The 14,234-nt window shown below is 50.1% G+C and overlaps 1 protein-coding gene across 4 annotated transcripts in view; it reads right to left on the minus strand.

Annotated features, from left to right (window-relative positions):
- The window catches only part of LOC141105580 (prominin-1-A-like), a 211,711-nt gene that overhangs the window by 111,577 nt on the left and 85,900 nt on the right, over nucleotides 1-14,234 (minus strand). The window contains exon 1 of one of the 4 annotated variants that reach the window (XM_073595501.1): nucleotides 2,313-2,456. The exons of the other annotated variants lie outside the window; for them this stretch is intronic. The gene's annotated coding sequence lies outside the window, so the exon portion shown is untranslated. Of the gene's footprint in view, nucleotides 1-2,312; nucleotides 2,457-14,234 lie in introns of those variants that run through there. 4 annotated transcript variants of the gene reach the window in all.

Below are 14,234 nucleotides of genomic sequence, written 5' to 3' on the forward strand. Positions count from 1 at the left end.
TTGGCCGAACAATGGCTGCAACCAATTGGATGATGGTGACGTCTGACAGTCACTGGTGCTGGCTGTCAGAATACAAGAGCCGCAGCAGGAAATGTGTCCATCTGCACTACCGTATATAGCGCAGAGGAAAGAAATGTTAGATTTTTTTTTGCACCCTATTTTGTATCAGTATATGGCTAGCCTTATAAGCCCACTGTATCCTAACCACTATTGCCCTGCCAACTGTCTGACCCCAATAACACAACTGGTCCTAAGTATTTATAACAGTATCACACAACATGTAGTCCTCTACAGGTCTCTTGGAAACTGTAATACATATATGTTTTATCATCAGGATGTCAGGCAAAGTGGCATAAAAACATGATGTCCCTTCTACATAGGTTGTTAGGTAAATTTAGTACAGAGCTTCTGCTGTAGTCACAGGAGCCAGAATTGTTTAGTTTGGTCTGCTCAAGACTCCACAGGCTGGGAGTTTGATTATCTCCCCCTGACTCTAAGAGAAGCTTTGGAGATTGAATCCTCCTTAAATACCCGGCCTGAATATTTAGTAGGGCCTGTCCAATTCCTGGGGAGGTGTGCCCAGATGGTGGATGGGTTCCTGTTAAATAGGCTGGAGTCCAGAGGAGACCAGAGGTCTTTCCCCTGTGTGGGAATGGATCCATGAGCTCCAGGGGCTACTGGGCTCCTGAGCTGGACGCTGGACCTTTGCTTTGGGGCCATGGTCATGGACAGTTTATGCTTTGCTTTGGGGCCATGGTCATGGACAGTTTATGCTTCGGCAGCCAGTGAGTAAAGTGCCCTCTCTTGTGCTGAAGTTTTCATGGCCTCCTGCTGTGAAGGTGGGCTACCTCAGTCTTCAAAGAGTTGCACTACATTTTTAGGGCATGGCCCCAAGCTGTGCCCGTATAGACTGTCCTAGCTGATTAATATAATTTTCATGATTCCCTGTGCTACTCTCAAGATAAAAGTGTCCTCCATTAGCAAAAGGTTTCATTTTGGAGTAGCCTGCTTTACTCCCAGATCCCCCTCCCAAGTTTTACCAGCAATACATTTACAAAGAAGACACCCCTAGACTGTTTATTGAGCCAGAATGGATGGATGACAGCTATGTGCCTGGCTGGCCTGCACTGATTAGAGAAAGAACCTGTGTACATCTACAGTGGTTCCTGCAAGGGTAGTGCTCCACAGGAACCATTAAATAGGAGGTTCAACACTCACAACTCAAATAACCGTTAGCAACCTCTGGAGGAAGCCTAGAGTTCCAAGAAACCATGGTTGGGAATGGTTGGCTTAGAACAAAGATGGCGCAATACCCATCTAAACCAATTTGATTCTTTGTTTAATTTTACAACTAAATGAAAGATGATGGTGTCCGTTTACCTGATATAAGACCTCTATGTTTGCTTGGTTTGTCTTTGCTCCAGTTTTGGCGCTAAGCTGCTGCCCCTCTGATCATGATAGACAAATCTCTCATCAGACGATCAACTAGGGTTGCCACTTCATCCCCTTAAAACCGAAGACATATGAATTACACAGGTTCTCTGGCTGATTAAGGTGGTAATTAAACTCACTTGGTGCCTTATCTGCATTAAATTAGCCTCAGAACCTATGGCTTGGAGTGTGTGTGTGTGGTGTGATTTAGTCTACATGTCAGATAACCCTCATAAAATCATTTCCAGGTCTTTCCAGGATAAAAAACAGTTCATCAGAGTCAATGGGGGAAATGCCCCTTGCATTGGTGGACAAGTAAAGAGATCATTGGCGCCATGCTGCTGTCTTTGCCAAGTGGCCTTTGAACTTGCAACTGGTGCCTTTGCCAAGTGACCTTTGAACTTGCAACTGGTGCCTTTGCCAAGTGACCTTTGAACTTGCAACTGCTGCCTTTGCCAAGTGACCTTTGAACTTGCAACTGGTGCCTTTGCTAAGTGGCCTTTGAACTTGCAACTGCTGCCTTTGCCAAGTGGCCTTTGAACTTGGAACTGCTGCCTTTGCCAAGTGGCCTTTGAACTTGCAACTGTTGCCTTTGCCAAGTGGCCTTTGAACTTGGAACTGTTGCCTTTGCCAAGTGGCCTTTGAACTTGGAACTGCTGCCTTTGCCAAGTGGCCTTTGAACTTGGAACTGCTGCCTTTGCCAAGTGGCCTTTGAACTTGGAACTGCTGCCTTTGCCAAGTGGCCTTTGAACTTGGAACTGCTGCCTTTGCCAAGTGGCCTTTGAATGGCTGGCTTAGAACAAAGATGGCGCAATACCCATATTAACCAATTTGATTGTTTGATTTTTTAACTGAATGAAAGATGAAAGGTATCCGTTTACCTGATATAAGACCAATGTTTGTCTTTGCTCCAGTTTCATGCATAAGCCCCATTGTCTCTCATTTCCTTTAAACCTTGCTCTGTATACGCACGAGTCTGCTTCTCCTCTGTTCCTCCGGTGCCCCTCTCACCCGATACCAGCACAGCTGACAACCTCATTCACCCTGATTGCAGTTTTTATTTGTCATTTCCTGTTCTGCTCACTCTACAATGCACACAGGAAAATCTCATGTAGGTCTTTATGTTTTATTAGTCTTTTGCAGCTTTGGGGACTTTCCCTTTGATAGGTTTTTCTTACTGAGACGTGATGCGTGAATCTGAACAATGACTGAGCCTCAGCTCCCTTCCGGGCTAACATAGAAAACATATATATGGAGTCCCAAATAGTATTTTCAACATATTAGCTTACTGTTTCTGGAGGGTCTTTTATGTTTTGTTGTCAAAAGGTCTTTCCAGCTGAATACCGTGGTCCTTTATTTTTAAACTTCTTGTTCCATCGAAATTGCCGGCTAAGAAAACTGGGTTAATTGTACCCTTGGCCTCAGACTGTTATCAGCTCATGGGCCCCCCGGCCGGCTTAATTGGATCATGAATAATGGTCAGTGTATACACTCATTTGTGTTTTGCTTGCATGGGTCTGTGAAGCTTTTCTGAAGGATTTGGAATGCAAAAATAGATTTCATGCACTGATATACACTCAACGGCCACTTTATTATTAGGTCCCCCTTGCTAGTACCCAGTTGGACCGCATTTTGCCTTCATTCTTGGTGGCATAGATACAACAAGATGTTGGAAACATTCCTCATAGTGACATGATAACATCACGCAGTTGCTGCAGATTTGTTGGCTTCACATTCATGATGCCAATGTCCCATTCCACCACATCCCAAAGGTCCTCTATTGGATGAGATGTGGTGAGTGTGGAGGCCATTGGAGTACAGGGACCTCATTGTCCAGTGGTGAGATGATTCGAGCTTTGTGACATGGTGCATTATCCTGCTGGAAGGAGCCACCAGAAGATGGGGACACTCAGGGCTTTTTTTTCAGTGGGAAAACAGGGGAGTGCAGTTCCTGCACCTCCAGCACTAACTGTATGTAATGGGAAGGTGTACTGGGGTGTGTTGCGTTGTCTATTGATGCTGGCGGCTGGGGGATCTATTTTAGCTGGAGGGGATCTATTTTTGTAGAGGGGGTCTATTGTTGCTGGTGGGGGACCGACTGTTGCTGAGGATGGGTCTTATATTGCTGGGGGGGAGGGGGGGATCAGTTGTTGCTGAAAGAGATCTACTGTTGTGGGAGGGGGTCTATTGTTGCTGGCTGATGGAGGGTCTATTGGCTGGCTGTGGGGAGATCTGTTTTAGCTAGGGGGGAAATTTAGTTGCGGATGGTCCATTGTTGTTGCTGGATCTATTGTTGCTTGGGGGGGGTAATTTTACTGGCTGCAGGGGATCTATTTTTAGTGATTTTCTTATTATGACCAAATTCCATACACAATGATACTTGTTGATGGTATTCTTTAACCACTTGCCGTCCGCCCACCGTCAAATGACGCCGGGTTGGTGCAGCTCTCGTTCTGGGTGGATGTCATATGACGGCGCCCAGAACGGGCGTGCAGCGATCGCGGCCGCGCCGTGTTGCTAGGACATGGCACGACCCCGATCTCTGTAAAGAGCCCTGGCCGCGGCTCTTTAACCATGTGATCGGCTGTGTCCAATCAATAAACATGGAGGTGCCGGTAATCGGCGCTCCTCGCCTCACACGGAGAGAGTGTGAGGAGAGGAGAGCGGATCAGTGGTATCTCCTCATAGAGGACATCTAGGCATTTAATCAGTGCCCTGATTACAATAAAGCACCCACAGTGCTAGCAGTGAGTGCCCACCAGAGCCAGCAATCAGTACCCATTAGTGATGCCAGTCAGTGCTGGCTATCACTGCTGCCCATCAATACCCATCACTGCTGCCCATCAATGCCCATCAGTGCCGTCCATCAGTGCCCATCCATGCTGCCTATCTTTGCCCACCAGTGCCGCCACCCAGTGCCCACCAGTGCTGCCACCCAGTGCCCACCAGTGCCGCCACCCAGTGCCACATATCAGTGCCACCTATCAAGGCCCATAAGTGCGGCATATTCATGCCTCCTCATCAGTGCCACCTAATCAGTGCCCATAAGTGCAGCCTATCAGTGCCGCCTCATCAGCGCCCATCAGGGAAGGAGAAAAATTACTTATTTACAAAATTTACTGACAGAAACTAAGAAAAACTTTTTTTTTCCCCAAAATTTTCAGTCTTTTTTTTTTTTAAGAAAAGATAAAAAACCCAGAAGTGATTAAATACCACCAAAAGAAAGCTCTACTTGTGTGAAAAATATTATAAAAATTTCACATGGTTACAGTGTAGCATGACCACATAATTGTCATTCACAGTGTGACAGCGCTGAAAGCCGCCACTGCAGGAGAGGAGGAGAGCCCCGCCACTGCAGGAGAGGAGGAGAGCCCCGCCACTGCAGGACAGGAGGAGAGCCCCGCTACTGCAGGACAGGAGGAGAGCCCCGCCACAGCAGGACAGGAGGAGAGCCCCGCCACTGCAGGACAGGAGGAGAGCCCCGCCACTGCAGGAGAGGAGGAGAGCCCCGCCACTGCAGGACAGGAGGAGAGCCCCGCTACTGCAGGACAGGAGGAGAGCCCCGCCACTGCAGGAGAGGAGGAGAGCCCCGCCACTGCAGGACAGGAGGAGAGCCCCGCCACTGCAGGAGAGGAGGAGAGCCCCGCCACTGCAGGAGAGGAGGAGAGCCCCGCCACTGCAGGACAGGAGGAGAGCCCCGCCACTGCAGGAGAGGAGGAGAGCCCCGCCACTGCAGGACAGGAGGAGAGCCCCGCCACTGCAGGAGAGGAGGAGAGCCCCGCCACTGCAGGACAGGAGGAGAGCCCCACCACTGCAGGAGAGGAGGAGAGCCCTGCCACTGCAGGAGAGGAGGAGAGCCCTGCCACTGCAGGAGAGGAGGAGAGCCCCGCCACTGCAGGAGAGGAGGAGAGCCCCACCACTGCAGGAGAGGAGGAGAGCCCTGCCACTGCAGGAGAGGAGGAGAGCCCCGCCACTGCAGGACAGGAGGAGAGCCCCGCCACTGCAGGACAGGAGGAGAGCCCCGCCACTGCAGGAGAGGAGGAGAGCCCCGCCACTGCAGGACAGGAGGAGAGCCCCACCACTGCAGGAGAGGAGGAGAGCCCTGCCACTGCAGGAGAGGAGGAGAGTCCCGCCACTGCAGGAGAGGAGGAGAGCCCTGCCACTGCAGGAGAGGAGGAGAGCCCCGCCACTGCAGGACAGGAGGAGAGCCCCGCCACTGCAGGAGAGGAGGAGAGCCCCGCCACTGCAGGAGAGGAGGAGAGCCCCGCCACTGCAGGAGAGGAGGAGAGCCCCGCCACTGCAGGAGAGGAGGAGAGCCCCGCCACTGCAGGAGAGGAGGAGAGCCCCGCCACTGCAGGACAGGAGGAGAGCCCCGCTACTGCAGGACAGGAGGAGAGCCCCGCCACTGCAGGACAGGAGGAGAGCCCCGCCACTGCAGGACAGGAGGAGAGCCCCGCCACTGCAGGAGAGGAGGAGAGCCCCGCCACTGCAGGACAGGAGGAGAGCCCCGCTACTGCAGGACAGGAGGAGAGCCCCGCCACTGCAGGAGAGGAGGAGAGCCCCGCCACTGCAGGACAGGAGGAGAGCCCTGCCACTGCAGGAGAGGAGGAGAGCCCCGCCACTGCAGGACAGGAGGAGAGCCCCACCACTGCAGGAGAGGAGGAGAGCCCTGCCACTGCAGGAGAGGAGGAGAGTCCCGCCACTGCAGGAGAGGAGGAGAGCCCTGCCACTGCAGGAGAGGAGGAGAGCCCTGCCACTGCAGGAGAGGAGGAGAGCCCCACCACTGCAGGAGAGGAGGAGAGCCCCGCCACTGCAGGAGAGGAGGAGAGCCCCACCACTGCAGGAGAGGAGGAATGCCCCGCCACACAGAGGGAAAGTGCCGCCGGACCGGGTAGACAGTGCTGCGGGTGGTCCGTCGGGGGCCGCTGTAGTCAGTGCTGTGGGTGGTCCGGTGGGTGGTCAGTGCTGCGGGTGGTCCGGTGAGTGGTCTGTGCTGCGGGTGGTCCAGTGGGTGGTCAGTGCTGCGGGTGGTCCCGTGGGTGGTCAGTGCTGCGGGTGGTCCGGTGGGTGGTCCGTGCTGCGGGTGGTCCGTGGGTGGTCAGTTCTGCAGGTGGTCCCGTGGGTGGTCAGTGCTGCGGGTGGTCCGGTGGGTGGTCCATGCTGCGGGTGGTCCGTGGGTGGTCAGTGCTGCGGGTGCTACCGTGGGTGGTCAGTGGTGCAGGTGGTCCCGTGGGTGGTCAGTGCATGTTTGCCGCCCCCCAAAACGAGAACCCACCAGCTGCCACTGGGGGTGGAACCAAGGAATGGTGCTCAGAGGGGGTGGAGAAAAGGGGTGAATCGGAAAGGGGGAGTTTCTGCACCTATTGCAGATGCACCTATTGCCCTGCACTCAGCCTCAAGGGAAGCCTTTTCAGCACTTTGACCTCTGACCAGGTACGTGAACCGGTGATACAAGGCAGGATGGATCCATGTGCCAAATTCTGACCCCACCATCTGAATGTCGCAGCTGAAATCCAGGCTCATCAGACCAGACAACGATTTTCGAAACTTCTATTGTCCAATTTTGGTGATCCTGTGCGAATTGTAGCCTCAGTTTCCTGTTCTTAGCGGACAGGAGTGGCACCCGGTGTGGTCTTTTGCTGCTGTAGCCCATCTGCTTCAAGGTTGGTTTTGTTGTGCGTTTAGAGATGGTATTCTGCATACCTTGGGTGTAACAAGTGGTTATTTGAGTTACAAATGTTGTCCAACATTCTAATCTTCTAGATTGTAAGCTCTAACAAGCAGGGCCCTCTGATCCCACCTGCATTGATTTGTATTGTATTTGTACTGTCTGCCCTCATGTTGTAAAGCGCTGCGCAAACTGTTGTCGCTATATAAATCCTGTACAATAATAATAATTGCAGAGAGATCACATGACAAAAAGGTACAAGTGCAATGTTTCGGAGGCGCACAGGACCCCTTTGACGCATGCGTGGCTCCGAAACGTTGTTCTTGTACCTTTTTTTGATGTGATCTCTCTGCAATAAAAGTTTTGGGCAACACTTGATGATCCATGGTGTGCTGGTGAATATGTGCATTGGTCTGCAACAAAGTGCGCTGCATAGAATACAAAGTAATGGCGGTAGATGGAGCGCACACACAATGAACTAGCCGGGGCCTTGATATGAATCTGAACCCGACATTCATTTTACCAACTCTAAACGCATTTAGTTATTTTCTTGTGATCTTTAAAGATAACAAAAAATTCCTTTTCACAAGGAAGTAAATGCGCAACAATGCAAGCAATTACATCAACAAACCACAGCAGGGGGAAAAGATTTTTGTTCCTTTTACTCGAAATGCACGTTATTTGCAGTACTGGAATTTCAAGTTCTGTTCATCGGTCTCTAATTTTCCCAGACGTCCCATTATTGACAATGCTATAGAACAGGGGCACTGAATTCAAATTCACAGAGGTCCAGTAAGTAAAATTTTGTTCCAGTAAAGGTCTGGATCTAATGCTTGTTCTATTACTCAGCGCCCATTTACATCACAGCGCATTCTTTTTACATCACTGCCCCCCCCTTTTATATCACAGTCCCCCCCCCCCCCCTTTACATCACATTATTCCCATTTGCATCACAGCCCTCCCTCCCTTTTCATTGCTTCCCCATTTATATAACAGCTAAATCTTTTTACATCACAGCCCTCCCCCCTTTTACATCAAAGACCCCTTTACATCACATTATCCTCATTTGCATCACAGCCCCCCCCCCCCCTTTTCATTGCTTCCCCATTTTTATAACAGCTAAATCTTTTTATATCACAGCCCTTCCCCCTTTTACATCAAAGTTTTTATTGGGTTTTAAGAGAAAGTATACAGCAGTAAACGTAGTTGCGGATGCAGCCACTATATTACCAATGAACAGTGTAAGGTAACTTATTGAAGTAGTCGTAAAGTATAGTATGACACACCTAAAATGGTACTAGTGCCATACATCTGGTAATCACGCAACAAGGCATAGACCAAGCTGTGGAAAGCAAGCAAACCAAAGTAAAATAAAATAGAATAAAGTGGGAAATCTCTCGTTTCAAAGCCCTTAGTGTGACATACATATCAAACTTTTTGTAACTGGAGGGCCTTGGGCCCATGGAAAGACACTCATAGCTCCTTTATAGGTTTTAATGTAAATCCCTATTCATATAACAGCTAAATCTTTTTACATCACAGCCCCCCCCCCCTTTTACATCACAGACCGCTTTACATCACATTATCCCCATTTCCATGACAGGCCCCGCCCCCATTACATCACAGAGCACTTTACATTACATTATCCCCATTTCCATGACAGCCCCTCTCCCCCCCTTTTACATCACAGGCCCCTTTACATCACATTATCCCCATTTCCATGACAGCCCCCCCCCTTTTACATTACAGACCCCTTTACATCACATTATCCCCATTTCCATGACAGCCCCCCGCCCCAATTACATCACAGAGCACTTTACATCACATTATCCCCATTTCCACGACAGCCCCCCCCTTTTACATCACAGACCCCTTTACATCACATTATCCCCATTTGAATCACAGCCCCCCTTTTTTTGTTTCTTCTCTATTTATATCACAGCTCAATCATTTTACATCACAGTCTGCCCCTTTATATCAAAGCCTCTCTTCACAATACAGTCCCCCCCCCCCCTCTGAATTGCAGTCCCCCATCTTTACATCGCTGTCTCCCTGTTTTGCATCAAAGCCCCACCCCCTTTACATTGTAGTTTCCCATCTTTACATTGCAACCCACCCCTTTACATCACAGTCCCCTCTTTACATCATATTCCCCTCATTTGCATCACAGCCCCCCTCCCTTTACATCACAGCCCCTCTTTACAATATAGTGCCCCCATTATTTACATCACAGTCCCCCCTTTTACATTGTAGGCCCCCATCTTTACATAACAGTCCTCCCCTTTGCAACCCCCGATCCCCACCTTTACATCACAGTCCCCTAAGTCCCCCCTTTTGCATCACAATCTCACCTCCTTTACATTGTAGCCCCCCCGCACCTTGTTTACAATGTATCCCCCCCTTTACAATTCCATCCCCCATTTTTATATTGCAATCCCCCTTCAAATAAAAGTATTTTACAGGGCGTGGCCTAGCATTGGAACGAGATGGCCGCTTAGTGAGAGAGCTCCGCCATCCAGTGCTTCATCTCAGCCTCATTAGCAGGTAAACCTCGATCCAGACACGGCACAATGACGGGTAGGAGCCAGTCAGCCACCCGCTCTCAGCTGGATCCGTCTACCCAGATGAGCAGGAACACACCAGCGATGTTCCGCACCCAGCACACAGACTTGCAGGCCACATCTCAAGCCGCAGACTATAGTTTAACTGACAGTCCTGCAGTCTCCCAGGCAAGCTCACTCTCCTCACGATCCTCTCCCTTCCCGTGCCTGGCGGACCTCCAGAGTGTGGCCCTAGACATTAAGAACACCCTCACAGCGGCGACTGCGGACCTAAAATCAGAACTTAAAACTGTTGCTTTACGTGTGGAACATGTGGAGTCGGCGGCCATAACACATGGCAATGCCATACACCAGGTGCAGCAGGCAGTCAATGTCCATAACCAACATCTCACGGACATGCACAGGCACATGGAGGATCTCGACAACCGTGGCCGCAGGAGCAATCTCCGTGTCAGGGGGATCCCAGAGTAAATCGAGGGCCCCCAATTGCAAGTGGCAATTTGGGCCATATTTAACACCCTTTTGGGGAGACCGCCAGATGCGCCAGTGGAGATGGAAAGATGCCACAGAGCATTGAGACCAAGGGGCAGGGACAATGATCCACCCAGGGATGCTGTCTGCTGTCTGGTCAGCTTTACCCAGGAAGAGATCCTACGCCTGGCCCGCAATCATGCCCACCTGGAACATGACGGGGCACGTATTCAGCTCTTCCAGGATTTGTCCGCCATTACCTTGCAACATAGGAGGGATCTCCGTCCTCTCCTACAAGCTCTGCGAGAGAGGCACATCCCCTATCGGTGGAAATTTCCGTTCTGCCTTCAAGCGACAAATGGCAACCGCACGGCTCAACTGAAAACGCCAGCAAACCTGCGGCCTTTCTGCGACTCCCTTGGCATCCCAGTGATCCCAGTTCCAGACTGGTATGGAGTATTCATGCAACCTGAGCCCTGGATCTCTACCCTCCCTGGGGGCACCCCGAGATCTCAGAGGAGCAGACAACGTCGCCGCAGACCCTAGGTTAACTTGCCACCGAGACCCCGCGGAGATATGGAAACCGATGAAAGCCCACGTGTTTCTCCTTCATTGGCTAGGCGCAAAACTGATCACTGAACTGACAAGAAACGAGATGGTGAGCTGTTCCATTGCTTTACCTTGTCCCTTTGTACGCTTATCAACAGGTCATCCGAGGTAAGCTGGGGCACACCTTTACACTTATGGCCTGCGTCTGACGACTGGCTGACGAAGTACTGGGGGGGCCTTTGACACTTGGTATTGTAGCATCTACTGTGATGCACATTAGTTCATGCTGCCACTGACAGAAGTGATCTCTCTTACATACCTTGAGAACTGACACATACTTGTCCATACCGGACTGTTTTCGGAGAAAGCAACGGCTGATCTCACCACAGGTCCCCGAACCGGTACTACACAAGGGTACGCTGTTACTTCAAAGGAGACTTTAACACCCCTGTGCTTCTCCCAGCTCGGGTCCAAGCACAAAGAGAACTCTCTCATCCAAGGCGGGAATTGAGCCTTGGGAAGATGCGTGCTCTTCCCCCTTCTCGCTATGCTGACTCTATAGGCCAAATGTAGACAGTCACTGCTAGACAAGACTGGTAATCCTCTGTTCTCTACTTTGCTTATGCTATCCACATATAATATCTGGTTCCTGCACATAGCTATCTCAAGGCATCCTGACAATCAGGCTCATGTCGGTGGCTGTGAAATGGGAAACTTGGTTCTCAAAGAAACACATACCGGCTAACGTTTACTCTCACCCCTTTGTCGGAGCAACTCTGCATCCCTTTGATAGGGCGTGCAAAGTCCACTTGCTTTCAACTACGCACTGTGCAATCACGCCTGTCAAGGGTAATCTGGACTTTTCTCCTGGTATGGAAGGGGCCTTTCTAGCAGCAGAATGACCTTACGCAGAAATGCAGGCCAAACACTTCTTTTTCCAGAGGACGGTTTCTCCGACAAAGTGAGCTAGCATCATTGTCAAATACAAAGTCTTTTCCCTTCTGGGCCTACATTCAACTGAAACATTTCCTGGACAGTTCAGTAAATAGAGAACGCTTTATGAAAACTCCTACGGTGCTGGAATCGCTATGCTCAGGCCCCTCTCCCCAGAGTCACCTGATCTCAGGGCTTTATGCCACAATGTTTGGGGAACCCTATGCCTCCTTGAGATCCGAACATGCCTACTGGGAGACTGAGCTGAATATGGTGATCGATGACACCGTCTGGGATCGAGTCCATCTGTATATGCACAAGGGCTCCTTGAATACTCATACTCAGGAAAATGGGTACAAAATCAAAATGAGGTGGTATAGAACACCGGAAATAATCCACAAATTCATCCCGGCAGTGTCAGACCAGTGCTGGAGGTGTGAACGGGGTCTAGGCACACTCCTCCATATTTGGTAGACGTGCCCTCTGATCCAGCCATATTGGCTTAAAGTACATGAAGTGGTGACTGAGATATCCTCACTTGCTTTGGAGTTCACACCAGCGCAGTACCTCCTTCACCTCTCCAAAATTTCCCGTAAGACATACTATAGATCAATAGCTATGCATTTGATTAATGCCGCTAGGTTATGCCTGCCAGTACACTGGAGGTCCAAGTCACCTCCTTCCATAAAGGAGTGGGTGAGGCGGGTCAACCAGATAGCAGCGATGGAAGAGTTGATTTGCACCGCCCAAGACAGAATAGCCTACTGTTCGGCAACATGGGCTCCCTGGCTTGAATAATGAAACTCGCAGAGCTTCCTGGACTTATCCCGGGATAACCCTTGAAAGATGTATTAAAGATCGCTATACCTTTCACAACACCGGGGGTTTACTGGGGAGGGTAGCTGGTGGTGATCCCACCCCCTCCTCACATACTCCCCCTACAGTGCCCCCCTCATCCCCCTCTTCCCCCTCTACCTCAATCTGTTCTTTCTCTCTCCCTTATTTCCTTCCCCCGTTCTTTTTCCTCTTTTTGTTTTTGCTTTATCTCTCGAAGGAGGATGTGGAGTCGTAGGACGACATGGTTGTCGGACGCTACTCCTATTCCCTGTATGCTCTTTTGTACCTCCAGAAAAGGTAATGAGTACCCTGATTTGAAGTATTCCATTCCAACAAGAGTTGAACAGGCCTGTTGTACGCTGCAATGTATCTTTTTTGACAGGCTACTCCTTACCAATAGAGGTTTTCTTGTGGCCTTCTTACTAATGGTGCTTAGAGGCTGTATCTTTTACTTCCTATTTTCATGTATGATTGAACCCTATGCCTCCCTTAAGTTGGAACTATGCACTTGTACCCTCCTTATATGTCTTATGGTACTATTTGTATTATGTACTGTCTTTGAAAAACTTTCAATAAAATTTTGGTGGAAAAAAAAAAGTATTTTACATTGCAGCCCACCTTCTCATCAAAGTTGCCTCTTTTTATAGTACAGCACCTCTCCTTTTATATTCTAGCAACCCCTGTTACATCTCAGTGTCTTTACATTTGGTTCCACTGTTTACATAGCAGCCAGCACTCCCTTCCTTTAAATTCATGTGCTCATCTCCCCTTCCCCTTCTACCTTTCATAGGAGAAAGCAGAAGGTGCGATTGGTCTGGATGGAGGGCAGGAGCTTCCCAACTTCTCCTGTTAACAAGTGGGTGATTGGTTGCTTGGACCGCCCCACATCAGAACAAGCAACTGTTTGCTAGAAAGAGGGGCAGCTCCCACCCTCCATCCAGACAAATCGCACCCCCCGCCCTCTGTCCTGCTGTGAAGATGAGAGCTGTGGCAGTGGCAGGATGAAGAAATGACACGGAGGCAACTAAATGGCAAGGCCGAGGGGGTCCGGACAGAACTGTCACTCCAGTCCTGGTCCACCATTTAGTGATGCGTGCTATAGAACAACCAGGCCAACTGCCTGCCATACATGCATCAAAATGTAGCCAGTTAAGCAGGGGCCAGCTTAATTTTGATCCATGTATGGGTGCCCTGGTTGTCTACCGATCGACTTCTGTACATCCAGTCTGACGGGTTTTTGCCAATTAATCAGTGCAGTTCGCTTTAGCCGGCAGCACTGATCATTGTATTCTGCTGGGGAAGTGTCTGTGCTACCCTGTTTCCCCGAAAATAAGACCTAGCGTGATTGTCAGTGATGGCTGAAATATAAGCCCTACCCCCCCAAATAAGCCCTACCCTGTTCCCCAAAAATAAGCCCTACTCTGAAAATAAGACCTAAAAGGACTTTAACTAGGGCTTATTTGGGGGTAGGGCTTATATTGCAGCCATCACCGACAATCACGCTAGGTCTTATTTTCAGGGAAACAGGGTATCAAAACACAATAGCACAGTTCCCACTCTATATGGTTGAACAATAAAAAATGCTTATTATGGGCTGCTTACGCCAGTCTCCTGGAACCCCCCCCCCCCCCCCCCAGGGCTACTCGCATCTTCCAAAGCCTACTGGAGCTACACTATGCTCAGACCAGTCCTGAACAATACTGTAGCCCACAACCCCCTGGGAAACTCTGGCAATGCTGGCCAAACCCTGGAGACAACCTATTCTCGATTTTGCTGAGGTCAAG

Source organism: Aquarana catesbeiana, linkage group LG08 (assembly GCF_042186555.1).
Source record: "Aquarana catesbeiana isolate 2022-GZ linkage group LG08, ASM4218655v1, whole genome shotgun sequence".
Classification (NCBI taxonomy): Eukaryota; Metazoa; Chordata; class Amphibia; order Anura; family Ranidae; genus Aquarana; species Aquarana catesbeiana.